This window comes from Tursiops truncatus, chromosome 7 (genome assembly GCF_011762595.2).
Source record: "Tursiops truncatus isolate mTurTru1 chromosome 7, mTurTru1.mat.Y, whole genome shotgun sequence".
Lineage (NCBI taxonomy): Eukaryota > Metazoa > Chordata > Mammalia > Artiodactyla > Delphinidae > Tursiops > Tursiops truncatus.
The window spans coordinates 85,215,288-85,238,081 of NC_047040.1; the positions used below are offsets into that span (position 1 = coordinate 85,215,288).

Here is a 22,794-nt window from a genome sequence, read left to right on the forward strand (position 1 = left end):
TATGCCTGGTTTATAGATGAAGAAGCCAAAGAGGGAGTCAACATAATTTCAGTTGACCATCTCAAATCTGGAACTAGAAATTCAGAGCTCATCCATTTTAAAACATTGTGTGTGAGCATGCCAAATTAGCTCAGTTTGTTGTAGATGATTTTAATGTTGACCCAGCAATATGTGTAATACATTTATAAAGAAAACAAAATGAAAGACATATTCAAATAGCTAAGAGTCAATCCTAAAACAAATAGCAATTACAGTGGTTTTCAGAATAAGTTCTTTGGTGACTAGTTGATGACTTCTGTGAAACTCCCATGTGAAGTGTGGCAAGTCTAATTTACTATACAATCACAGAAAACTGGAACAGAGTCTGCCCTGAAGACCAAGTTATGCATACTGATAGTAAGCTGATACTGAGAAGTGATGATCATAACAACAACTGCATGTCACTCATTTAGACCAGAAACATATTGCCTGCTGCCACCACCACCACCATGTTTCCTAAGAGTGTCCTTAGACAGACTGGCCCAGGATCAGAAAGGGAGCTTACATGCCTGGCTCATCAGTTAATGTCTACTTAGCATGCAATCGTCCACTCTTATTTATTGAAAAATATTATCCTATGTGCCAGGCACTGTGCAATGCACTCCAACAAATTACTCATCCATGAATCTCTAGAACTCATTCTCTCAACTTGGAGAGCCTAAGAAGCTCAGGAGAATAGCGATTACTAAAGGAACTAGAAGCCTTTTCCTGATTTGTTTAACAGTACACCTTCATGTATCGATATTTCCCCTTTCATTATTTGGTGGAATGATTGAATTTCCTTAGGGGGACAGTCATCAGTCACTGATGACAGACTTCTATGGAAAGGTCCTGTGTCATACAGGAGCTAAAAGGCCAAGGGACCTGGTGAAGTCCCAATTAAAGATTTTCCAACTGCCATTAGACTTCCAAGGTATAATTTCGGAGACGTGGCATGTGTGGTCTCCTATAAACAGAGAAACACTCTTCCCAGCCTTGAACGCAAGGGACAAATATGTTCAGGTGTGCAGAGGGAAGGGAAAGGAACATTTTTCAGCACCGTCTCTTAATCAGGCACTAAACTAGACTCTTTCACTCTCATCATCTTACTTAATCTTCAGCTGTCCCCTGTTCAGTTACACTTTGCCTGACCACGCTACCAAAGAAATTGAAACCCTCATATAATCTACCATACATGTTTATTTGCTTGTTTGTTTACTATTTCTTCTCTCCCCTAGAATATAAACTACTGAGGACACAAAAAAAGATTCTTGAAAAATATACTGCGAGTCTGATCATGATAAAGTCCTCTTTCCTTCCAGTTCTGAACCAATTGAAAACCGGGATAGGACAGAAGGAGCTCTAATACTTTCACTTTATTCCTAGTAGAGTGCTTGGAGAATGCTGCTTCTCCCCAAGGAAAAATGGGAACTCTGCACCTTCCTTATCACCAACCCCTGAATTAAACTCATTCACCTATGACAGGAAGAAGACCTGAAAAACTGTAAATCTTTCCCATGCAGAGGAAAAGGGGAGAACATGGTATACCTGCAGGGAGCAGCTCTAGGGAAAGGAGGCAAGACAGTTTAGGGACCTCACTACTCAAAGTAATATGATTCATGGACCAGCAGCATCAGCTCCTGGAAGCTTCTTAGAAATGCAAACTCGGGCCCCACTCTAGACCTACTGAGTTGGAATCAGTATTTTCATAAGATGCCTAGGTAATCCATATGCATTTAAAATTTTCAATAACACGTGTGAAATAAAGCTTAACATACTAACCCCACCAGAGATATGTGAACCAGTGGGTATTGATTGGGCTTGTCATATTAGCAATCAGAAAAATCCCTCTTCTATTATTAAGTGCCAACAATATATAAAGGCAGCGCAGCCTCCTCATTCTGAATTCTTCCAAGAGAGGACACAGGTGGTAATTTTAAAATCTGAGTTTATTTGCTTATTTCTTTGTAGCTTGTAAAAGACAGCAGGAACTTGGGGAGAAAGAAATAATTGAGAGAAAATGAATCTCCACCTCCAACCTTAATTTCTCTATCTATCTTTTCTCCTCATTGTAAAAAGGGAATACTACTACCTGCTATAGAGGGAGGAACACTCCCAAACTCATTCTACAAGGCCACAATCACCCTGATACCAAAACCAGACAAAGATGTCACAAAGAAAGAAAACTACAGGCCAACATCACTAATGAACAGAGATGCAAAAATCCTCAACAAAATACTAGCAAACAGAATCTAACAGCACATTAAAAGGATGATACACCATGATCAAGTGGGGTTTATCCCAGGAATGCAAGGATTCTTCAATATACACAATTCAATCAACGTGATAAACCATAGTAACAAATTGACAGAGAAAAACCATAAGATCATCTCAATAGATGCAGAAGAAGCTTCTGACAAAATTCAACACCCATTTTTGATAAAAACCCTGCAGAAAGTAGGCACACAGAGAACTTACCTCAACATAATAAAGATCATACATGACAAATCCACAGCCAGCATTGTTCTCAATGGTGAAAAACTGAAACCATTTCCTCTAAGACCAGGAACAAGACAAGGTTGTCCACTCTCACCACGATTATTCAACATAGTTTTGGAAGTTTTAGCCACAGCAATAAGAGAAGAAAAAGAAATAAAAGAAATCCAAATTGGAAAAGAAGTAAAGCTGTCACTTTGCAGATGAGATGATACTATACATAGAGAATCCTAAAGATACTACCAGAAAACTACTAGAGCTAATCAATGAATTTGGTAAAGTAGCAGGATACAAAATTAATGCACAGAAATCTCTTGCATTTCTATACAGTAATGATGAAGAAACTGAAAGAGAAATTAAGGAAACACTCCCATTTACCATTGCAACAAAAAGAATAAAATACCTGGGAATAAACCTACCTAAGGAGACAAAAGACCTGCATGCAGAAAACTGTAAGACACTGATGAAAGAAATTAAAGATGATACAAACAGATGGAGAGATATACCATGTTCTTGGATTGGAAGAATCAACATTGTGAAAATGACTATACTACCCAAAGCAATCTACACATTCAGTGCAATCCCTATCAAACTAACACTGGCATTTTTCACAGAACTAGAACAAAAAATTTCATAATTTGTATGGAAACACAAAAGAACCCAAATAGCCAAAGCAATCTTGAGAAAGAAAAACAGAGCAGGAGAAATCAGGCTCCCGGACTTCAGACTACACTACAAAGCTACAGTAATCAAGACAGTATGGTACTGGCACATAAACAAATATAGATCAATGGAACAGGATAGAAAGTCCAGAGATAAACCGACATACATATGGCCACCCTTTTTCTGATAAAGGAGACAAGAATATACAATGGAGAAGAGACAACCTCTTCAATAAGTGGTGTTGGGACAACTGGACAGCTACATGGAAAAGAAAGAAATTAGAATACTCCCTAAACACCATACACAAAAAATAAACTCAAAATGGATTAAAGACCTTAATGTAAGGCCAAACACTATAAAACTCTTAGAGGAAAACATAGGCAGAACACTCTATGACATAAATCACAGAAAGATCCTTTTTGACCCACCTCCTAGAGAAATGGAAATAAAAATAAAAGCAAACAAATGGGACCTAATGAAACTTAAAAGCTTTTGCACAGAAAAGGAAACAATAAACAAAACGAAAAGACAACTCTCAGAATGGGAGAAAATAGTTGCAAATGAAGCAACTGACAGAGGATTAATCTTGAAAATTTGCAAGCAGCTCACACAGCTCAATATCAAAAAATCAAACAACCCAATGCAAAAATGGGCAGAAGACCTAAACAGACATTTCTCCAGAGAAGATATACAGATTGCCAACAAACACATGAAAGGATGCTCAACATCACTGATCATTAAAGAAATGCAAATCAAAACTACAATGAGGTATCACCTCACACCAGTCCGAAAGGCCATCATTAAAAAAATCTACAAACAATAAATGCTGGGGAGGGTGTGGAGAAAAGGGAACCCTCTTGCACTGTTGGTGGGAATGTAAATTGATACAGCCACTATGGAGAACAGTATGCAGGTTCCTTAAAAAACTAAAAATAGAACTACCATAAGACCCAGCAATCCCACTACTCGGCATATACCCTGAGAAAACCATAATTCAAAAAGAGTCATGTACCACAATGTTAACTGCAGCTCTATTTACAATAGTCAGGACTTAGAAGCAACCTAAGTGTCCACTGACAGATGAATGGCTAAAGAAGATGTGGCACATACATACAATGGAATATTACTTAGCCATAAAAAGAAACAAAATTGAGTTTTTTGTAGTGAGGTGGATGGACCTAGAGTCTGTCACACAGAGTGAAGTAAGTCAGAAAGAAAAAAACAAATACCGTATGCTAACATATATGGAATTTTTTTTAAAAAATGGTTCTGAAGAACCTAGGGGCAGGACAGGAATAAAAACACAGTCATAGGGAATGGACTTGAGGACACGGAGAGGAGGAAGGGTAAGCTGGAATGCAGTGAGAGAGTGGCATGGACATATATACACTACCAAATGTAAAACAGATAGCTAGTAGGAAGCAGCCACATAGCACAGGGAGATCAGTTCGGTGCTTTGTGACCACCTAGAGGGGCGGGTAAGGGAGGGCGGGAGGGAGATGCAAGAGGGAGGAGATATCGGGTTATATGTATCTATATAGCTGATTCACTTTGTTATAAAGCAGAAACTAACACACCATGGTAAAGCAATTATACTCCAATAAAGATGTTAAAAAATAATAATAATACCTGCTGTATGGGCTGTTGTTAAGCGTGAATAAGATAATACATGTAAATGTTTAGTAAACTATAAAGTATTATTTTTTTTAAGTTTTCTCTTGTTACACAGAGAAAACTCAGCAATCAGCAACCCCTCAGGTTTTAGAAATTCAGCATATCATGCCATTGTTGAATCATAGAGAATTTTACAAATATTTTTATATTATCATGCTGGTAAAAAATGTGCAGCAGTCATGTTTGTCTGCAAATAAAATGAAAAATTTTTAATATGTTAGTACTTACTAGGCCAGTTTGTATGAGATAAAAATGATGAGCTGAGAAGGAGAAGTTTGAAGACTGGCTACTCTAAAGGTATCATACGCCCTGACTTTAAACTACATTACAAAGCTACAGTAATCAAAGCAGTATGGCACTGGCACAAAAACAGACACAGAGATCAATGGAACAGAATAGAGAGCTCAGAAATAAACTTATGCATATATAGTTAATTAATTTATGACAAAGGAGATAAGAATATACACTGGGGAAAGACAGTTTCTTCAACAGATAGTTTGGGAAAACTACACAGCTACATGCAAAAGAATCAAACTGGACCACTATCTGACACCATATGCAAAAATTAACTTAATATAGATTAAAGACTTGAATGCAAGAACTGAAACTATAAAATTTCTAGAAAAATACATAGGTTATAAGCTCTCTGACATAGGTTTTGGTGATGATTTTTTGGATTTGACTCCAAAAGCAAAGTCAACAAAAGAAAACTAAACAAGTGGGACTACATCAAACTAAAAAGATTCTGCAAAGCAAACTATCAGCAAAACAAAAAGGAAACCTACTGAAATGAGAGAAAATATTTGCAAATCATATATTCAATAAGGGGTTAATATCCAAAATGTATAAATAACTCATACAGCTCAATAGCAAAAAAAAAAAGTCTGATTAAAAAACTGGGCAGAAGATCTGAATAGACATTTTTCCAAAGAAGACATAAAGATGGTCAACAGACATATGAAAAGGTGCTCAGCATTACCACTCTGGGAAATGCAAATCAAAACCAGAGATCTCTCCTCCCACCTGTTAGAATGGCTATTATCAAAAAGGCAAGACATAACAAGTGTTGACAAAGATGTAGAGAAAACAAAACACTTGTGTACTGTTGACAGGAATGTAAATTGGTGCAGTCATTGTGGAAAACAGTATGGAAGTTCCTCAAAAAATTAAAACTAGAACTATCATATGATCCAAAAATTCCACTTCTGTGTATTTATTTATCCAAAGAAAACATAAACACTAATTTGAAAAGATATATTGGCTCATTGCAGCGTTATTTACAGTAGCCAAGATATGGAAACAATCTAAGTGTCCATGGAAGGATGAATGTATAAAGAAATTATGGTACATGGATACAATGGAATGTTAGTCATAAAAAAAGAATGAACTCTTGCCATTTGTGACAACATGAGAGGACCTTGAGATAATTATGCTGAGTGAAATAAGTCAGACAAAGTCAAATATCATATGATTTCACTTATATATAGAATCTAAAAAACAAAACAAACAAAACAAAACCAGACTCACAGATACAGAGAACAGACTGGTGGTTGCCAGAGGGGAGGAGGAGGTTAAGGATTGGGCAAAATAGGTGAAAGGAATCAAGAGGTGCAATCTTCCAGTTATAAAATAAATAGCTCATTGGATTGCAATGTACAGCATGGGAAATATAGTCAATAACATTGTGTTTACTTTGTATCGTGACAGATGGTTAGTAGACATTGTGGTGATCTTTTCATAATGTATATAAATGTCAAATCACTATGTTGTACACCTGAAACTAATATAATATTGTATGTCAGTTATACTTTAAAAATATTGCTGCTGAAGCCCGAGATACTTCTTAAATATTATTTATACACATGCACACAAATAAATATATTTATATATTGCATCTCTGAAAAAGAAAGTTTAGCTACTGTATTTCAAAAAACAAAGACAGATGTATTTAGATGTATTTACGCTATATTTTTTCAAAGCTAGATTATAAAATATATATTTTTTTTTAGCTTTGAAAATTCAAAACTAATTTCTATCTCACTCTCTCTGAGACTTGTCAAATGCCATAAAGTAGAAATGGTTGTCCTGAAATATGTCCTCAATAAAACAGCCAGTTACCTTTTTTTTTTTAATTAGCAGGTAATGAGCTATTTTGTCTATTTATACAGATGCATAAATTTCAAGTTGTCATTTGTTTCAAACTGATTAAACAACATATTCATATTTCAAAGATTATGAAGCTTTTCCTTAGGACTGTCTTTTTATCTTTAAAAGAAAACAATGCTAATAGCTTCCTTTTTCCTATATTCAACAACTATTTACTACCCCTTCTTGATGTGGGCTTTCAAAACACAAAGAAAGTTTGGCAAGTTTTCAACGTCCTTTTAAGTCTGTTCTTAAGCGTTTGTATAAAAGCATAAAGAGCACTTCTTTGGAGAATTGATAATGTCCCACATTCAGTATTTGTATATTGAATACTGTCAGTTATATTTAGTGTATTCATTCATTGGAATCTGTTCTGTTAATCTGCATGCAACTGATTTCTGGGAAGCAACGTGATCAGAAGAAGTCAAAGTTAACATAACAATTCCTCTTCTACAAAAAACAACCCAAGACATTATGGGTCCAAATTTCAAAGCAAGTTACTGTATTTGCAAGTTTTAAGTCACACTTGGCAGTTTTTCCAAACACAGTGGTCAGGAACTGAAAAAAATAAACATGTGTTTCCAGGATTTTCTTTTCACATGCCACACAAAAAGTAATGTTACAACTATGTTTTCACTCCCTTTAAGAAGTTCTTCTTAAGGAAGAAAGCTTTGCTGATTTGTATTATTTTAAGGTAGATTTTACAAAATAACATTAAGGGGCAAGATAAATATTACTTTTACTGTATAAATGGAAGTTTAACGTCCCCACAGGGAATTCTTGAAAAATCTGATCTGTCATTATGCAGTGATATTTGTACTTTAAATCTCATACTAAAATTCAGAGCACTTAGCACTTTCCATCTTCCATGTGCCTTAAATAAAAGGGAAAGTAAAAGAATCAAACTATATACAATTCCTATGCAGCAAGTCTACAGTCATTCCCATTTTGCCGAAAGAATAACTGAGGTAAAGTTAATTTATTACTTCCCTGAGGTTTAGCAAAGTCTTAGTAGCTGCAGAAGGATGAAAATTCACAGGTGTGGTTCTTAATCAAGACAGAGGAAACAATCAATCATAAAATGGGATTTCAGCAGTCCATAAAGACCTCCAGACCCAAAAACATCTCTACTGCTGATAGGCCAGGTGGCCTACATACCCACTCCAACATTCCCACCCCATCTAGAAGTGGTGCCTTGAAAAGTCTGATCTATTAAAATGTAAATATCACACTTTGTGGGAATAACAATACCAGCCATCAACTCATTAGGAGGAATTTATTTCTCAGTTCCCTAACAAAGATCTGGAATGACAGAGAATAGGACCCAGGGTAGAAAGTGCAGTGGGTGGGTAAAAAAAGGATAAAAAGTATTCAGTGTGGAATCCTTCTTAGGGAGACTGGATACTAGTAGAGACCATGAGCTGCCTTCGATAGTGGTATGGCCCTAGCACCTGGATGAGGAGGGAGAAGATTGAAAGGATGATAGAATAAAATAGACTTCTCTGAGCAAGATGGGTGGTATCAGGAAGGTTTGCTGGGAAAAGATGGTTGCAAAGGGTTATAAAACACTAGGGGGAAAAAACTGTTCCAGGAACTGCACTCCTTGCTATTTACCCAGATGAGCTGAAAACTTACATCCATACAAAAACCCACACAAAGATGTTTACAACATCTTTAATCATTAATGCCAGATTTGGAATCAACCAAGATGTCCTTCAGTAGGTAAACAAACTGTGGTACATCTGCATAATAGAGTATTATTCAATGCCAAAAAGAAATGAGCTACTAAATCATGAAAGACATAGAGGAACCTTAAGTGCATATGACCAAGTGAAATAAGTCAACGTGAAAAGGTTACATTCTGTGTGATTCCAAGTATATGACATTCTGGAAAAGGCAAACTGTGGAAATGGTAAAAAGATCAGTGGTTGCCAGGGGTCAGAGGAGAAAGAAGCATGAGTAGGCAGAGCACAGAGAAGTCAAACTACTCTTGATTAACACCATCATGATGGATACATGTCATTAAACATTTGTCCAAACCCAACGTGCAACACCAAGACTGAACCCTAAGGTAAACCATGGACTTGAGGTGATAACGATGTATCAATGTTTTAACAAATGTATCATTCTGGCTGTAAGTGTATGGGGACAAGGAGTATAAGGGAACTCTTTGTACTCCCCACTCAATTTTGCTGTAAACCTAAAACTGCCCTAAAATATAACTCTATTTTTTTAAAAAGCAACTGTTTAACAACTTTGTCTAGGATGGCCTTGTTTTTGTTTTTTGTTTTTAATCTTGGTTATTATTGTTGTTAAGTTATGGACTTCTTTGAGACTCCAATGACAGCCATACTATATTCTCTCCCCATAAAAAAATAGTACTTCCACACGTTATCACAAAACAGTACACACAGTTTCAGGTTTCCACAAATTCCCTGAAATCCATCCATAAAACTAATACTAACTAATACTAACTAATTTTATTGCATGCTAATAAGTACCAAACACTTTGTTAAGCACTGTATTATGCTCTATCACATTTCATCCCAGCAACAACCTTATGAGGTAGATACTTTCATCCCTGTTTGCTTATAAGGAAATTTAATTGCACAAAGTTTTGTTTTTTGGTTTTGGTTTTTTGTTTGTTTAACAGCTGCTGTGTGTTCAAGCTGGGACTCCAAATCTAAGCTGATCCCAAGGAGCATGTTCTTAACCATTCCCTGGCTCCGGCAGATCATGGACCCCAACTAAACACCCTTCATCTAACAGTGGGTCTGTTTGCCTGTTCCTAAGCTCCTATTCTTTCAATAAAATATTTATCTAGGACCAGTATGTGGAGATTATACAGAGCTGGACCTACATTAGAATAGAAGGTAATCATTTGCTACTGATCCAATTTCCACAATGGACCCCACCCCACCCCCCTATCGGTCCCACCATCTATCAGGCTATAGGTGATGGGCAACAACAGGGTTTCTCTATATTTACCTGAGAGTAGAGGACTTGGATCATTGCCACAGAAACAAAAAATTGCTGGGTCAGCTCAACATTAAGTCTCAGTGTTGATGTCTGATAAGAGTACTTCGTAATCAACGCTAACTAACTCACAAACCACATATATTTGAAAACTCTGAATAAATTGAGTTAAACATGAATAAATGAAACAACGACAAAAATAAAGTCCAAATCCCTTAATATGGCACAGGTGGAGCCTTCATAAGCCCTTTCAGCCCCAACTTTCTGGCTCTGAAGTATGGGGTCTTTCTCTTAGGCCAAATCAGCAGAGCTCTCCTCTCAATGTCCCAGAAAGAAATCAGGTTCAAGGTGTGTAGAACAGAATACATCATTTCCCTTTATCAGTATGTTTTCTAATCCTAATATTTAAATCTTTTTTAAAATTGAAGTATATTTGATTTATAAAGTTGTTAGTTTCATGTGTATAGCAAAGTGATTCAGCTATATATATGTATACATATACATATATCTGAATATATATATATATTCTTTTTCAGATTCTTTTCCATTATAGGTTATTACAAGATATTTACATAGTTCCTTGTGCTATACAGAAGGTCCTCCTAATTTAAAATCTTAATAAATGAAATCTCTGCCCATCCAGTCAAAAAACCAGAAACATGAATGTCATTCTGAGAGCTTTCCCCTCTCTCATTCTCATTATTTAAATTTTCATATGTCCTGGGGATTCAACCATTGAAATATCATTTTAGGTCTTCCATTATTTGCCAGGAATGTTACAATATCCTCCTAACTGATCTCTCTACCACCAGCCTTAACCCCTTCTCCAAGGCTCTTCTCAATACTGTCAAATGAGTTCTTCATTTTAAAGTATGAATCTAGTGTTCTCTTAGTCAAAATCTTCAGTGTTCTCTCATTTCTTCCAGATTGTTCCAAACTCACCAACATGTTATAATAGGTCTTAATTCCCACAAATGTCTACTCTATGCTCCACCCACACCAAACCATGGGCACCATTTTTTTTTTTTCTCAATGCATTTTCACAGAGAATTTACCTACCCATAACACATACCATCCCCAAAATCCTAAACTCTCCTACTCCCAGCCAGGGCACCTCACCAACTCCATCACAATGTAACTCCATGTTCTTCAAGATTCAACTCATGTTTCTCCTACAATTGGGAGTCTTTTCATGAAAGCCCAACCTAGATCAGGAGTCTCCATTGCTAAACGACCTAATAGGCCCATCATATGCTAATGGCACTAAGTAGGATGGGCACCAAAAAACTGAGAAAAAAAATTAATTTGAAACCATTTGACTTTTTTGAAAGCAATAAAATACGTACACTGGGTAAAATCAAAACTTTGCTGGTCTTTATTGTACTGGTTTTATAGTTTAACATTATTTTTATGTTTAATTACAAAGCAGTACAACATAATCTTTTCAGTGGCACACCCTGGGTACGCTTCCTTAGTGCTCCCATATGTAAGATACCCTCTATAATTGTTGCTTTTCTTGAACATCACCCCAACTGGAATGTGAATTTTTTCTGAACAGGAACTGTGGCTTTCCTTGTTTATACCCAGTGGTCATTACGATGCCTGCCAAACACTAGGAGTTCAATAAATAGAGAAGGAAAAAGGAGGCAGTAAGGGAGGATGGAAGAAAGGAAGGGAGAAAAAGAACAAAGAGGGAGGAAAAAGGAAGTTCCTTCTAGCCCTAATATCCTATGCTTCTAATTTTGAAACTGAATTCTCAATGTCCCTTTTGCCCAGAGAGCACTGATAGCAACATACAGAAAGACAGCTTTGAACGTGGATAATCCTGAAGGAGGCTAAAATCAGTCCTTATCAAAACCATGCTACTCTAAGCATAAGTTGATTTTTCCCTGGCTCTAACCTAAAGAGGCTTTTAATGTAAATCCAATCTCAATTTTGAGCTCCCACAGGATACATAACTAGTCACTATCCACCATCTTCCCTGACCTGCCTGGTTCTTTATACATACCTCAAGATACTCTCTGGGCTACCAGGGTCTCAGGTACAAACTAGAGGATCCCAGAGGCTAGGCATCTTTACATATCAACTTTCATATAAATCTTAACCTGAGACAATCCAGTAGATGGTCCAAAGTGTGGTATGTTCTGCTCACACCGAACCATGGGCAATGGCCTACCCCTTCTACCCTATTTGCACAATGACAAAAGCCTACAAATACAATAGGTCGCAGGGCCCTTTTTTCCATTAAAAAAATAATAAAAGGCTAAACTGAGACACATGCTAAATGAGAGCCAAAGTATTTTGAAAAGTTATAATGAATTCTTATGACAGGAATTATATTATGCATAATATAAATATCTGTATTTAAGGAAGATAATGTTTAGCTCCAGGAAATAATAGCTAAGCAGTGATGAGTTAACCAAATGTTTTACAATTAATGGAAATAAAAATTACATATTATTACAGTTAAGGGATGCTCAGAGAATGGGACAGGAGGTAACTCATACAAATGGACTCTAAAGCAAGAGAGAATTAAAGGTTCTATAAAACAGACTCTCCCTCAAAGAGGGAAACTGAAAGAAGACCAAACTTCTTGAAGTTCAAAGATGCTAAATTCTACTATTTAAAGCCCATTACATATGTAGTTACTGGCATAGCCGTTTCTTACCTTCAACAGAGTCAATTCGCCTCTTAAAATGAGATATTTAAAGGCAGATTGTTGGCTTGGTGTCTTGGATGGCAGATCACAGAGTTCCAAAGCCCTTAAGACTCTGTAGCACTAGTTCTTACTAAGTCGTAATTAACTTCATTGGGAGTTACATGATAGCAACTTAGAACAGAATTTGGCCGAACATTTTTAGTATTCTTCCACTTGGTAATTACTACTTCAGTGGGAATCTCAAGTAAAAAACAGAGGGCAGAACTTGGCCCACAAAGAGAAGCACATCAAGTAACTGGCCCAATTTATAATGCCAATAACAGAGTGTATTAAAATCTCCCATGAAGCATCCCCATTAGCTCGTTGATTTCATCATAAATATAAATTCAACCAAAATGACTACTCAGATCCTTTACCAAGTCTCCATGAAGGGCAGTGTGTAGGGGAGAATATGGCTAGGGAATGGCTCCATATACCCAATAACCACCCTAGAAGGGCAATTATGTACAAACTAAGTAAAGGCTAGATGCTGTTTGGCAGTGTAACCACATAATAAATTCTTGTTGATGCAAGAAATAGGAGCCATCACAGCACTAGTCTGGGCATTAAATATCTGAAGAATAAGATTTAGGCCTAAGATTTGGACTTGTGTTTCAAAATGAAAACCCAACACTAGGCTCAGAATGATAGCTATAATGATAGTTATATATTAGAAAACTTTATACAATATGCAATTTTTCACTACCATTAATTGTGGAACGTAACATTTCCTGAAACTCAATCCTGATTGTTTCTTCAAAAGTGTTTATATAGTGCATGACCTAATTTTTATCATAAAAGTGGAGACTTTTTTTTTTACTTGCTTGTTTTAAATTACAGTGTTTATTTGGAAACTAATTTTAGGGAATTATCAACTTAACATTTGAGTTTAAAGGACAATCAAAAATCACAAACTGACGCAATATAGGAAAACAATATTTTAAAAATATCTTCTTGTCTTCGCTACCTATGTTCCTCCCAGTGATTCACCTGGGGCACTAAAGAAGATAACTAATTCATTTCCTAAGGGCCATCTCACAATCCCCTTGATGTGGTGTCTTGGCAAGACTTTCAATTGAAGGTCATTAACACCACTTCCCCAACAGCCTGAACTGACTCTTCTTTGTCATGAAGTCCTCACTCTCAACCACCACCACCTCACCTCCCAGCAGCCCCTACTGTTTTAATGGCCATAGCATTGAGAAACAAAAGAAATCGTACCAATATGCCCTACCAAGTAAAGCAGACTGCTTTCCCATTGGCCAGCCCATCCATCAATGCGCCATGTTTGTTAACATTCTGAAAGACATTTGTGCACAGAACAAATTGACGGAGCCCATGTTTATATCAGAACTTTCAGAAATGGCAAGAGATTTATTCATGGATCTTAACACCCATTCAGACTGTCATAAAACACAAAGGACCAGATTCAATAAAAACTCTCTCCAACTTCCACAACACTAAAGTCTGTGTGAGCCTTCAAAACAAAATCAATTTTTCCAGTTTTGCAAAGGGCTGTTCAGACTTCAGTAGCATGGAAGCCAGCTGGGGCATTTCCTTACTCATCCCCTAAATTAGTTTCAAAAGTAGTTCTGAGGACCACATTTGATCAGAAGAATTTGCATGCTTTCTCTCGCTCTCTCTCTCTCTCTCTCCTTTTTTTTCTTTTTACATATTTCAGAGTACATCACATGGAGAACAAACAACAGAACCGCAGCATATGTCTCACGCAGTTAAAAGCTTTAAAACTGGCCCGTAAAACAGAATTCTTTGGTACACAGTGAAAAATATTTTTTGATTCCATAATCCATACTGCAGTAAAATTGGGTCTAATCATTTTGAAAAGTTGCTGTGTCCATGGACAGCTGTTCTTCATACATACTGGGAATGTTTCCTTTACATTCCTAAGGACATAAGAGTTTGACATCAAGCCAATACCTCTAGAAATGGTGAAAGCTAAACACACCCCATACGGATGCTTTTACTCTCCCAACAAACTTTCTTCCACAACTAAAATGTTAAAACTTTTACCCCACAGCCCACATTCTGAGATTAGTCCAATAACTAATGTTCTGTCCAAGTAAAATACATTTTGTCATAGCTTGAAAATGTTACCTTTCACAGAAGTATAGTATTTCTGACCAGCAGGGAACATATGTCAACATTATCTATTATTACCCAATGTCAGGACCAAAAAGGGAAGGTGGGTGGTGGATGTTAATAACGACTTAAGCGATTTCTAAAAGAGGCATTTGAGAAGTACAAAGCCAGAAGTTTCAAATGTTTTGTCTTATTTTCGCTGTGTCAGCAACCTGCCCCCCCCCCCCAAGAACAAATCTAATGCTGCCTCCGACCCAACGCCTAGTTCTCTTTTCAATTTTAGCCAATGCTTTGCTAAGCTGGAAAGTTTGAAAAATACCCTAGAAAACTTCTCCACCAGAAATGAAAAACAAAAACATATGACCAGCAATGATGAAAGCAACTCCCACTCGCTAAGAGAAAGATTTTCAATCACAGAAGCACACGGCTTTTGGATTGGAAAATTTATTTTCATTTTTCAAGCTACTTGTCTGGTGTTTGGATTTGGGGGTTGGGTTTCTTGTTTAACATTGGAGGAGGCAGGAGAAATGCATGTTGGGAGTGTAACTGTATTTAAGCAATTTTCACAAAGGTAAGCAGAAAGTATTCTCATCCTACAAGGCTGCAGAGAAGACAATGCCCATCCCCCTTCAGTATGGGTTTCCCCTGCAGGAGGAGCTGAAAGTCACAGTCGGCAACAGTCCACAGGAGGAACAGTGTCTCCCACTTTTCCTAAAGTTGGATCAAGATGTGGCACAAAATATATCATGAACCTGTGGCTCACCATGCCCCCTACCCTGGAAAGCCATGACCATGAACTGCAAATGTATTTGGAAGCACTGTGATTGGGAGCAATTAAGTTATTACGGTCCCTTTGGGCCATGTGGTTCTATCTGGTGTTTCTCAAAAAAAAAAAAAAAAAAAAGAAAAGAAAAGAAATTTGAGTTCTCACTTTACCACATACACATCTTGGGAAGAGAGTACTGTGGGTCACAGGTAAAGACATGGGTCTTCTTGAAGCCTGGAACAGGAAGTACTGGGATAAGATGTCCCCTGAGTCCTGGAGATCTGTGCACTTTCCATCAAGGGCATAGTGTCCTGGGGTTCTGGGCCTATTGGAAAGTAGGTTCTCATTCATTCATCTGTTTGGTTACTGTAAAAATGAATCTTTCCCTTTGAAGAAATCATTCAGGAAAGATTATAAAATAAAAGCAACTAAATAAATACTTCATGCTAGGAGACTCTTAGAACTACAGAACACTCAACCCACGGGACAGCACATGTCACAAGACTGTGGAGGAAGGTGGTAATGCTTACTGTTTTGACTTTTGAAGGAAGTTATTTTAATTCATTCTTCCTCATCTCACTCAGCTTCTGAGGACAGAAGTCATGGAACTACAGGTTCCTGCTAGATATACTACTAAGGCAAAAAAATGTTAATCCTATTACTTAAGTAGTAAATACTGCCACCCAAACAATATTTTAATTGCTAAGTGGCAGAAGTCTATAATCATCCCACAACTGAATGGTGGGTCCAAGACAATCAAATTATAGAGAATTTTCTGCTCTTCATGTGTTGTGATGGTGTCCAAAGCACCAAGTAGAGGAGAGTGCTTTGAGGTAACTCTTCCAGTGCTGTAGGAGAGGTGGAGTTCCCTCAGTTCCTTTGGTTCATCATTCCCTTTCACTGACTCCTCTGGGACCATTTCGGGTTAGGTCACGGGTTTGCTTACATTCACGGTAGAGGAAAAAGTTAACTGGCCCCCCTCTCATTCAGAACATGGCTTCTGTGAAGCTCCACCTGAGCTAACAAACCACAGAAGATGTTGTACAAAAACAGTACTAACCTAGATAAATAGAGTGCCCTTTAAAAGAATCATTAAATGTTAAGATGGAAAAAAAACCTTCACAGTTCAACCTCCTCATTTTCAAAGATGAGAACTGAAGCCAAGAGACTGAGCAATTTGCTATGTCACACAGCTTAGTAGGTGCCCTGATTCCACTCCATTTCAGCATGACATCATGGGAAACTAAATAACAGTGTTGGAAGCCAGGGTCCTGGTCCCCTTAGGACAGGGAGAGTTGCATAGCAGATTGAAAACTGTGTGAGGCGACCCTAAATTAGGATGCTGCTTACATGTGCTTCTTCACCTATGATTTGGGCACTTTTCTGCAAGTATCTTGCAATTCAAAAAGAAAGAAAGAAAAATAATACAGTAAAAATATATATACATATCATTTCCAATTTAAAAACTCTCTAGATACAAAATTTTAAGATAAAGTACTACATACAAAGAGGGCTGACGTAAGTTAGGCTATCAATTCAACCCAAACACTGGGAAATAAGAATTGTAATAAGGTAAGCAATAACATGTCTTCAAAATGATAATATTAATAATAATTTTTATTTGGAATGCACTAGTCAGGTTACACAATATTCTATTCTCTCATTTCCATTGATCTTTAAACAACCTGTTCTATAAGGAGAAAATTTATTTGTATCATCATTTATAACTATGAAAACTGAAGTTCAGAGAGATTTATTAACTTGCCGAAGGTGACACAGCTAGTAGGCTGGTACAGCCTGAAGGAGAATCTGGGTATTTTGATCTCTGCATAGCTAGGTATTCTCTCCACTACAGTGTGTTACCAGTAGTAATAATATTTTGCTTTTGTGGGAACATAGGACATTCTCACACCACACAAATTCATATCAAAGTTTAGGCACTTTATGGGCATTCACTGGCGGTCCAGTGGTTAGGACTCCAAGCTTTCACTGCCAAGGGCCTGGGTTCAATCCCTGATCAGGGAACTAGGATCCCCCATAAGCTGCACAGCGTGGCCAAAAAAAAAAACATTTAGTAAAAAATTTAGTAAAAAGATTAGGCACTTTACGGATTACAAACATGGAATGGAAAGCTATCTTCAAGAAGTCTGTTCTTGGGGCTTCCCTGGTGGCGTGGTGGTTGGGAGTCCGCCTGCTGATGCAGGGGACACGGGTTCGTGCCCCAATCCGGGAGGATCCCACATGCTGCAGAGAGGCTGGGCCCGTGAGCCATGGCCACTGAGCCTGCGCATCCGGAGCCTGTGCTCCACAACGGGAGAGGCCACAGCAGTGAGAGGCCTGCGTACCGCAAAAAAAAAAAAAGAAATTTGTTCTTTCATAAGGAAGTGAAACAGCTTAGTTTTTAAGATGTAAGTTCAATCACCAAAAATTAATCTTATGGGACAATTTTGTCTTCACTTGCATTTTGAGATGGCCAAAGTCTAAGAAAAGCTGAAGAAGCATTTTAGGCTAAAATTGCCGAGAACTAAGTTCCTTTTTGAGGCTAGAAACATTTTTAGGGGTGGAAGTGGGGGAACAGCTGATATTTGAATTGTTTTTCTCTGCTGGTACACGAGTCATGAGTAGACTTTATGCCTTACAGAGAGGTTAATAGACACTAAAGAAAATACCACTATCAATTTTTGTTTTTTGACAAATTTAGAATCTAAAACATGTAAATGATTCATAATCTCTACCACACTCCACCTATAAAATTTGCAGATAAAAAAAAAAAAACTTGGAAGAGATGAGAAAATTAAAAGATGAAATTATGTCTGGGCCTTCTTCCTACCAATGTCATCTGAGCAGCAAACCTGGTTGAGCTTGGGAAGCTTTGTCAGTTTCAATGGTGAGCACATTAATTTATTTGTATGTTAGCTGGGGGAATAGGTTACATGGTCTGCTTCAGAGTTATTCTGGATCCTTTTTCTGGTTAATATCATCACAATTCTTGCTTCTTATATTGGCCAATGATTAATGGATGTCATTTGCCTGAATTTGGGTTGAGTATTAATATACCATATTAGACTGCAACTGACAGGCTCCCTTCTTCAACTTATTTGAGGCTTCTTGCAGAATAGTAAAACATATCATGGATCCAGATGCATAAACTAGCCAAGAACAGACAAGGGAAAGGATTATGCCAAATTAATATAACTGAAATAATCAGGACATGGTAGAATTTAGTCAATTATTTTTGACCCCTCTTTTTACCAATTTGGAGCACCACACAGTCAGTATGTTTGGTTGCCACAAGACAAATAGCTGTAAGATTTAAAAATACCAAAGTGATAAGCTACAACCAAATTAGCATGCAAATTAGTACAATCTTTCTGAAGAAAAGGGCACTAACATGAACTAAAAGCCTAAAATCCATATATATTTTGACTTGGCAATTCCACTTCTGGAAGTATGTTCTAAAAGAATAATCAAGAGTATGAACAAATATTTAGCTACATGGAATATTTGTGCCAACCATATTTGTAGTCTTTAAAAGATGGGAAGCAACCTAATTGCTCAATAAAAGGGGATTAATTAACTAAATAATGGTGCAGCAAAGATAAAAGGTGTTGTGAAAGAATATTTAATGACACAAATATAGTCAATGTGTACTCTTACATGAAAAGACTTTTTTTTTTAATTACAGTAGGATTTACATTTTTAAAATGTGCCTATAACATAACATACATAAAAGAAATGTTTGGACGAATGTGCACCATTAACAATGGTTATTTTTAATTTGTGGGATTGTTTGTGGTTTCCAATTTTCTTCATTTTATATTCTCTATACCTCCTAAATTTTTTATAATGGACATGAATTATTTTGGTTAAGAGAAAAAACCGATTTTTTTTTTTTGATAGGGAAGGAATAGCTACCACCATGGTACAGAAGCAATTGTCAATGAAGCAAAAACAAAAAATGTTATAGGCACATTATTTAAGTCCTTTTCCATGCAAAGTGAAAACCCCTTTCCAACAAAAATGAAAGTAAAATACAACAGTTGTTTTTAATTACCCCGCTTTTGGGGGACTATCCTATAATGTCAAATATTTAAATTATCTAAGGACAATATTGAAGGTATCAGTTTAAACATAGCAATGTTGTTCAGTGGACTACAGCCTTGATATTTAATCTGCTGTTATGGGTTTACATAATCTTTCAGTGTCTCAGTTTAATTACTAATAAAAAGGGGACAGGCTGTGAGTCATACTCAGCTCATTGAAGAATATTAGTCCAATCAAACTAAAAAGATACTTTAACTTCATTTGGTCCTAGTTCCTGCTTTAGAACAGAACTAAAAACAAATATAGAGAAAGAGATGGAGAAAGTGAGTCACCTAATTTACATCTAACATAATGCAAGCAAGCATTTCTTAATAGGTGTTCAGTATCTGAAGGGCTAAATTATAGCATCTTAGAAGCAACTTCTTAATGGAAAATCTTAGCATTTTTAATCTTACTGCAGATTTTTTACCTTGTCAACTCAGAATCCATCTGATTTTGAACAAGAAAAATCTTTTACTTGGAGACAAAGGTAAGCCACAGTACACCTCAAACTAATTAAATATGAATCTCTTCTGGAACAATGGTACAAAGAAAAAGGCAAATTGTATTTTTATAACTCAGACAAAACAGTCATCCACCAAAAGAATATTGCCTTCTTCTAATTATTAGAATAAATCATTCCATGGAAAACTGCTTGGCACATAGTGAAGATAAGAAGATGATAAATATAATACAAAACAATAAAAGGAGATAGATTCTCCATTCAAGCAAACTCATCCCAGTTGTAAGTGAAACCCTTGAGGGAATACATACCAAGGCACCTCAGAGGCCTCAAAATGCCTATGGCACTTCACATGAGTCTTGGATATAACCTAGTCTGATTAAGATCGAGCCAATTTAATTTTCGGTAACTGGCCTCTTGTAGTATTCCAACTGAAATAAAATATTTAAAACTCTTTTCTCAAAAAAATGTATTTGTTTTTAGGAGAAAAGATGTGGTAGATATTTCATTCACCAAGTATGGGTTGAGTAAACATGGAACTGGTGGTTTTTCCTTGACCAGGTAGAGTATTAAGCATTTGGAGGTAGAGGAGTAGGTTGGAGCACAGCCTGGGATGTTGCTTGAGTTTATTTTTGAGTAGCCTCCCTTTTTCCAGAGACAACTGTGGCACTGAGAACCCAGGTGAATTTGTAGAAGCTTTTCATGTCTTTGGTTTTGAGCCCAAAAGCAGATACTTGGAAACTACAATTGCAGGAATTTGGGCTACTTTGTTCTTTTAATTAAAAGAAAGAAAATAGGGACTTCCCTGGAGGTCCAGGGGTTAGGACTCTGCGCTTCCAATACAGGGTTCTCAGGTCCAATCCCTGGTCGGGGAACTAAGATCCAGCATGCCACGAGGTGCAGCCAAAAAAAAAAAAGAAAGAAAATAAATAAACCTAATAAGTTATCATTACTATCCCTCTGAGTCAGCTGTCCAGTGTTCCTCATGGTCCTTGCATAAAGCTGCTCTCCATAGACAGACCTGCCCAATCTATGATAAGGTTTTCTGGCAGCGTGGAGAGGACAGCTCACTTGTCACTTTTCCTAGAAGTAACTTCGTGATGGTGGCTAGCTCACTATTGTCCAATAACTTCCTATTAAGCTCCTCCTTCAGACTCACCATCCAGTACTACTACCCTTAGCTCTAGAAAATGGCACATCATCCTTGGGAGTATCTGCTCTTGAGACATATTCCCTATATCAACAATTTAGCTCTTTCTAAATTTCTATGTGGGTCCACCTCAAGTAATTGCACACCCCCATTTATTCTTAACTATGTGAATCTCGACTAGAACTCTGTCCACTAACCCATCTCCCAGTTAGGGTACTCAACACCTCTCATCACCTCCATGGTTCTTCCAATAATATTTGGAAGACTGTGAGACATTTAGGAGAAAATCCCAGTTCTCTGGTGCCACTAACCCTAGTTTAGTGAACTTTGGTTCATTCTCTGAAAGACCGGCCGTCCTAACACAATAAAAGAGCACAGATATGTGAGAAATAGAAAATCTCTAATAATAACATGGTTTGCATAGAAAAATCAAAAGTGTAACATTTGACACTACATAACACACATTTCTCAGTCTGTTCAGATACAACAATATTATGAAAAAGGAAAAGGAATAAATATAGAGTATATTTTGCAAGAATTTTGGCTATGAATATAAATGACGAGCAAAGATGGGTTATTTAGGGATAGTAGAGCTGAGAGACTTTGGGGTGGTATTTTCATTTATGTTAAGGCTTTTTTTCAGATAAGGGAAGTGTGATTATCTCTGTAATAATATTGGTAGCTACCATTTAGCAAATACTCTGTTTCAGGGAGTTCTCTCCATACATTTTCTAACTTAATCTACACAATTGCCCTTCTTTATCCCCGTTTTTAGGGTGAGGAAATCAAGGTTCAGAGAAATTAAGTAATTTGTCCACTGTCAAACAGCTAGTAAATGAGAGAGTCTTGTTCAAACTGAGGTCTACAGATTCTAAAGCTTGTATACTACCACTCAAATAAAGGCAATGAAGAGGGAAAAGCTAGGGGTGTGGGAAAGAGCCTGCAATTGTTTGAATAAACAAGCCTTCAGGAGAAGCTAGAAAAATTGGATTCAAAACAGGAGGAAAAGCATCCTTTGGAAGGTGGAAACACACTTACTTCTTGGAGACAAAATGAAGTACATTAAAAATTAAATGGTTCTATATTTGAAGGTGACATTACAATAAAGTGATATTGAATGATCATCCAGAAAGTTAAAAGTTTGTACAGGTCTTTAAAGCTAATTACCTTCACTAGATGGTATGCTTAAACTTTGTTGAAGAGTAGATTTTGGTGCAACAGGTCTGTGTTGGACATTAGCCAGGGCACTTAGTTGCTAATCTTATAATTAGTTTCACTAACTTTCCAGACAGCCCCACATTACAAGCCAGGAGCAAGGAAGATTGCACTCCTTAAGTCTGTATTATACAGTCTTACACAGTAAGAACTACAGTAACCACAATATGGTCCAATGACAAGAGCTTTAGACTGAGTCAAGAGACCTGACTTTTAGTTGTAGATTTACTAACTAATCTTGTGAGCCTAAGAAATTTGCTTAACTTGATTGTGACCCGTATTTCCAATCTGTGTAGGAGGGGATTAATTTATTCAACAAATATGCATTGAAAGCACATGATGTAGCA

The 22,794-nt window shown here is 36.9% G+C and overlaps 1 long non-coding RNA gene across 1 annotated transcript in view; it reads right to left on the reverse strand.

The window, feature by feature from the left end:
• Positions 1–22,794, reverse strand: part of LOC109548379 (uncharacterized) — a 192,253-nt gene that overhangs the window by 86,276 nt on the left and 83,183 nt on the right. The window lies entirely within an intron of this gene.